Genomic DNA, 6,774 nt, shown 5'->3' on the forward strand with positions numbered 1-6,774 from the left:
CGAGAATCTAGGTCCCCTGCTACGTGCCACCGTTCATTTGCGTGCCGCGTACGATTGTCCACCTGCTTCATCTGTCCAACGCCGAACGCATGGAGGAAGGTTAGCTGTGACGCGCTTCATCTGAGCCGTGGAATTTCGATCTAACGCACCAACTAAATAGAACGTACATGGACACTCTGGGAGGCGGCCGATTCGGCGCGCCATATATCTTTAATAGCAATGTGCTGTGCACAATCCTGAGCTTTATATTATTCTGAAGCGCCGGAATACCTTTACATCATCGTCTGCTCGGCTGTTTATGCGGCGAATCCATGCGAACGCCCTGGCCGTGCTGTGCTCCAATTTATTAGGCGCTCAAGATCTGCTATGCTACTAATAGCAGGGAGCTTTTACTAGGCGTTGAAGATCTACTACTACTAATAGCAGGCCTGTCATGCCAAAATCTGATGATGCTTTTCTTTTGAAAGAAAACCCTGATGATTATTCTCTAGCCCAGACTGGCCGAAAAGGATTTAATAATTCACTTGTAATTTAAATGTAGAAATGAAAATAGGAGATGGTTTTATATCAATTAAGTTTTCACACATGTCTATCCAAAAATCATTTTTTCTAATAACACATGCATGTTATAGGGTCCCCTAATGTCAAACGGTGTTAGCACACGTTTCGGACTGAATATGATTTCAGTGACGACAAAAAATAATTGTGAAAGTGATTTGTTAGTATCATATTACTGTCATATTTGCTATATAATCTGGCTGATATCTCCACAGCGCAAAAACGAACATAAATTTGTTACCAGATCAGTGTCAGTGTCGGTTATTGGTAACCAATAAAACACCATTTATGTATCTTGGACTTGACAGGTAAGCTACCCATGTTCTTGCTCCCGGTGCTTCCACCAAACATGAGTTATATAGTCTATAGAACAAGAATACTTAGTATCCATGAAAAACGGAAGTCCAGGTAATATATGGAACACTAATTATCAGAGCAAAGCTAAACATGAAACCAAAAATATTTCAGACCAACTGAACAAGAATATTACAGTAGCATCTATTTTCAAAGAATTAAAAAATTATGAGTAATAACACTGGCCATGCGTGACATCACCAACACAATCGATTTAGCTTCACTGATGAGAACAGCGCCACAGTGACATGCAATCAATTTAGCTTCGCGGGGGATGGTGATTAAAAAAGGAGAAAGCCTTTGATAAGATCGATCAGGCAATGGATAGACTATATACATATAGGCATTCCGACAAGATGTGAGAACGAATCAATAAAGACGCGCAACAAATTGCATAGAAAACAAAGAGCTAGGGAGGAGTACAGAACGATATCTGCACGTACTTGCCCAGCTACTTTTCACGGTGCACCACGCTTATCCTCCTCCAATTTTCTTTGATTGGAACGTGCACAATCCTTCGCGCTTTATTTTAAAGTGTTGCAATTTCTGATCGATTCTTTTAGAACAGGAGTTTCGCCCAGCACTAGCCACCACCAGTTGTGTGAGTAAAATGTTATGTGCGACGTTGATCAATTGGTTAAAAACTAAGATGATCAACAATATACAAAGGTTAGTTTGCACCGTGATCAAATTCTACGTTTTTATTTGCGCTTAGAACAATTCATGAGCGAGTTAGAGATGCACTAGTAGAGAAACGGTCTTTCCTCCATGGCCGAAAAGTATTTAGTCTCGGTTTAAAATTGCAACCGGGACTGAAGGGTCTCAGTTTGTTATACAAACCCAAACTAATTCCACCTTTTAGTCCCGGTTGTAATGATCACTAAGACGTGTCGGAGCAGGAGGGCTTTAATCTTGATTTGAGACACAGATCTGGACTAAAAATGTGTCTCAAACCAGGACTAAAGGTACCTCTATAGCAGAGTTCAGCTTACCGGTCAAGCCATAAATATCGGTGGGGACGGACAAAAATGAAAATCGTGAAAATCGGTGAAATTTGGCTTAAACTTCGGTCAAAATTTTCAATTCTTCATGAATTTTTTGCTGAAATTAGAAAACTAGACAAAATGGAATCGGAATTACCGTTAGATGTATTTATCGAGGTCATCGGTAGGAACAAAAATCACCAGTTTTCGGTGGAAACCGGCCAAAATTCTGAACCCTACTCCAGAGTGAATTTAAAAGAAAAGCATATTTTGTCTATGCTAGATGTGTGGTGCAGTTGAGATAGCAACGTGCGCAAAGACCAAGGTGGAAGGTCTCGAGTTAGAATCTCCACCACACCCCCACCTTTTTTACTTAATAAACACCTTTAGTCCCAGTTATAGGTACCAGTCGGGACTAAAAATCAAGACCTTTAGTCCTAATTCTCGAAACCGGTACTAAGACGGTTGAAAGACTACCATGTTCGCTTGTCTTATAATCCGTACTTTTCAGCTTGTTTTTTCAGCCAGAACAATGTTTTTCTCTCATAATAAATCAGCCAACAGTACTTTCAGCCATGGCTTATCAGCCAAGCGAACGAGGCCTTTAAAGACCATTTCTCTGGTAGTGATGTCAATCATGCATCCACATCGAGTAGAATGCGAAACTAGCAGTGATCCATGTTGGTGTGGCAACTAGCCAACTACCAATGGTCCATGTGGGACAAGAACACGGTAGAACTTGCCCCCCCCCCCCCCCCACCCAATGGCCCCATCCACCGTCCACGCTATGATCAAATAATGTATACTAGTCCATCATGCGCGCCCTCGCGCGCGTCGGTAGTCAGTTGGAAATGCAGTCGTAGATGTAAACGTGTCTATATATTTTTTCAAGATCGGAGCGCTACCAACGCATGTGGGAAGAAATACTCCATTCTGAATAAAAAAACGAATGTACTGATAGTACTAACGTGTGGATTCATACTTATAGATCAACAAAGGGGAATAGAGTTCCTCCTTTTAGCTCATAGGTTGCATAACCGGAACAAAATAAGAGAGGTGACTTCAGCTGTTACCTAATCTCTCCAAAAGGAAAGGAATGAACTCTTAATGCAAGGTAGTTGTAAGTCCCATCGTCTGTTTTTTACTGCATTGCCTCATTGCGTCATCCACCTATGCTTATAAATATTATCTGGAAATAAAAGAAACGATCAGTAAGTACATAAATTGGCAAACCAGCAAGAAAATTCAGAAAGAGTGAGCAACAAAAATCAAGTTGCAATCCTGTAGTGCAAGGTGGCATTCTAAGTAGAAAGGAACTAACTAAGAAGGTAAGGTAGGTGGGTAAAATGTAGAGCATATCTTCGGGGACTATGGTGTAATAAATCAACTAAACTTCCTGACACAAGCAAACTAATGTAGATGGGATGTAACCCTGTCATGGAGATATTATTACTTAAAAGGGTATGGCATATATAAACCAAGATTAAGCCATCTTTGCTTGTAGGTCTATATTATTTTAGTTTAACTCTAAATAGCTTTTCAAAATGTACCACTTTACTTTGATCCGGAAGGGGAGGGAAGGGGTTAAGCCATCTTTGTCTGTACTCCTATATAATTTTAGTTTAACTATAAATAGCTTTTAATTACGATGAATCACATAAGACGATGGAACCATAACAAAAACATGTGGTAGTAGGAAAAACTGTTGGTCATGAATAGTCCCATCAAGATCAGATCACCCCCATGAAATTCTAACGTTGCTGTATATTATAATCCATTGAGCAAATTGAATACGAAGAAAACAAACACAAATGAGCTTCAATCTGATGGAACTTTTGTATAAAATTAGCTCTATCAAATCAGGTGTCACCTCAATCCTCAAAAATGAGAAGTTGTTTGTCGACTCTGATAGTACGATTGGTAGTGACCGGCAAAGTCATTGATCCCTTTTGAACAGATGTAATATATCAATTGCTTGAGAAATATATTGTAGTAGGAAAATAAAAGCTACAATAATGGATTGAGGAGAAAATTTTTGAGAAAGAGGCCATGAATATACAAGGGTGTAGTTTATTACCTGAAGCCTGAAGGACTGGATGTGTAGTAGCCATACTGTCTTCAGTTACATAGCTGAAAGAGGTGCACCACTGAACAGGCATGTGCGGCATTCATTTCATTAGGGGGAAAATAATATCATCTTGCATATATGACATATTAGACAAAGTTAGAAATTGAAAAATTTGAATCATTAGGGGAAAATAATATTATGATGCATGGAGGAAGATAAAAGAGTTGTTCCATGCTTACCGTGCCTGAAACCAATCATAGTAAGATGCCCTATGGCATATCCACATGTAGAAGATGATCTGCAATCTGCAAATTTTGTAACTCCAAAATAAAAAACACAAAAGCATGATAGACTGGATTCTCATCCATGTCTCATATCCCATATGTACACCAAAATTACAGGCAACTACCTAAAATCACATGATTTCAATTTAGCAGAGCCTGAAAACGTGCCCCCTCGGGGTTACAGAAACACTATCTTTGCACAACATATTAGTGCCTGAACATGATATGAGGTGCTATATCTGATAGCAGACCTCCCAAAGAAAAGCAATACACAAAGCAACCAAAATGAAGTAGGGTCCTTTATTTGTCTTGCACTCTAGCACAAGGATATTTCGTTTTTAGACATATGACAAAAACCGCCTAATACGACAGCATGGTAAAGGGCTTTCCTGACAGATACTAACTGATCCGGCCTACATAATCCCTCCACCCAATGGATTTACCCCCAAATCAAGTGCCTGTGCAGCTGGCAAAAAATAAAATAAAATACGTATGGATGAAATCGGTACATAGGTGCACCAAATCGACCAAGCAAGTATCAGACCTTACCAATAATAGGACTGCAGAGTGTAAGTTCTTTGTTGAATTCAGGATTGGTACTCGTCTTTAGCAGTGTTATGAATTCCTGTGAAATACTGAAAAATAACTAGCAGTCGATAAGACCATAAAAAGTAGCCCATGTACTCGTAATAGTTTCTACAATTTGCAGCGACCAATATAGATAGTAATTTTTAGATAATAGTTTTTAGTGTATATTATGTTCCACATCTAGCCAGTGAAAAGTATGGAGAGGAGATACGATAAAAACGCTTTACCTTCTTGAATAGCACAAGTGATAACCAACCTTTGTACAATCAGAAGAGGATGGCATCCACTTTATTGCTAGCTGGGAGGCAATTCTGTCCCGGCATTCCTGTAAAATCAGAATCCATGTGCACCAAAACAAAGGCAAGAAAGGAAGCTCGAATCCATGTGTACCCAAACGAAGGCAAGAAAGGAAGCAAATTAAATTCATGTAAAATCAAAATCCATGTGCACCCAAATGAAGGTAAGAAAGGAAGCAAATTAAACACTTGGCTCAAATCCCTCGTCCACCTCCGGTTTAGTACCTCAGAACAAACTCACACATGATTTGAGGGTCAACATTCTGTAAAGAAGGGAGAATATAACTATCCTCACACCTTGGAAGTAAAGCAAAATGGGCAGGTTGTTGTAAGGGCACGACAATTAAAAATTAGAAAGAATCTAGGGAACAAGTGTAGCCTCAGAAATGAACAAAATGACATCAGCTGATCTCTCATAGGTAGGCACAACAGCATGCACTGAGAAATAGCATCATTTGTAGCAATCTACGTTGTAGGCATATACAGTGGATGTAGAGAGGAGTGGGGTATAGTGCCAGCACATGAAATTTCTTCTTATTAAGGTAGCATTGCAATAAACCTAGCCTAGGGAAGCGGCATGGTAAGATAAATAAAAAGATAGCGATACATATATTCATGAACATGCCATGGGCCTTTGAAGGTCATCAGGTCTATATTTCCAAGTTAAATGGGAGTTCATTTTCATCACAAGCTATACAGCAAAAACACATGTCCATCACTTGCACCAAGCATTAGAGGGAAAACAGTATTTAGTCATGGACGGAGCACTCATAAAAGTAAAAATATTGTGCTGGAATGAAATTTGTACGATAAATACGTGCATCAGATAGCAGTATGAAGTTGTGTCCCCAATTAATATATTTATGCCATCTTAGTTGAGAAAGACGAACCAGGGAAAGCACTGCAAAAAAAGAGGCACATAAGCAAACTGAGATGAAACTCGAAGATGAGGACGAGCGGCCATGAAGCCATGCTTCTGCCTCTACGCCGGCCATGGCACGGCTAGGACCCACCCGCACTGAGCCACATCAGGAGAGGGGGAGAGAGGCGCGCGCGGTGCATGGGGAAGCGGAGGGGATAGCGGCCGTCTGCCCGCGGCCGCGGCCACCGGTGCGCCACCGCATCAGGAGAGGAGAGAGAGAGAAGCGCGGGGGAGGGGATACCCGCCGCCGTGGCTGCGGCCATGGTGGGAACCTGGTCGCGCCGGTGCGCTGCCACGTCGGAGGGTGGCCAACGTAATGGCCCAGCCGTTTCGCCGCCGCACGGGGAGAGAGGGAGAGAGACGGCGGCACTGGCACGGGCGGCGCGGGGAGGGCCGGCGAGCGGAGAGAGAGCGCACAGGATCGAGAGGCCCGATCTGGATCTTAATCTGGAAGCGACGAGCAGTCGGTGGAGCAGGATATTTTTGTTGCTGTTGACCTGAAGGAGGGCGACATGTGGAGCAACAGTAAACAACTGGAAGAGTAATTCTGAACGGTAAAACTGAGATCAAACGGCGCAAAATTTTTCTGTTAACGTGGACGGCCTGAACGGCGTCCGAAGCAAACTGGCTTAATAATAGTAGATCACGGCTCACTCATGTTTTGCTGAACTAACTTGCATTACTCAGAATAATATATTCTTGGCATAATATGCATATATAT

At 41.5% G+C, this 6,774-nt stretch overlaps 1 long non-coding RNA gene across 1 annotated transcript; it reads right to left on the reverse strand.

Moving 5' to 3' along the window:
- Positions 1 to 2,966: 2,966 nt before the first annotated feature.
- Positions 2,967 to 4,035, reverse strand: LOC136517895 (uncharacterized). Its single transcript, XR_010774356.1, has 3 exons — positions 3,973 to 4,035; positions 3,766 to 3,841; positions 2,967 to 3,084 (listed from the first exon to the last, which is right to left on the reverse strand). It is a non-coding gene; the product is annotated as an uncharacterized lncRNA (long non-coding RNA).
- Positions 4,036 to 6,774: the final 2,739 nt, after the last annotated feature.

This window comes from Miscanthus floridulus, chromosome 17 (genome assembly GCF_019320115.1).
Source record: "Miscanthus floridulus cultivar M001 chromosome 17, ASM1932011v1, whole genome shotgun sequence".
Taxonomy (NCBI): Eukaryota; Viridiplantae; Streptophyta; class Magnoliopsida; order Poales; family Poaceae; genus Miscanthus; species Miscanthus floridulus.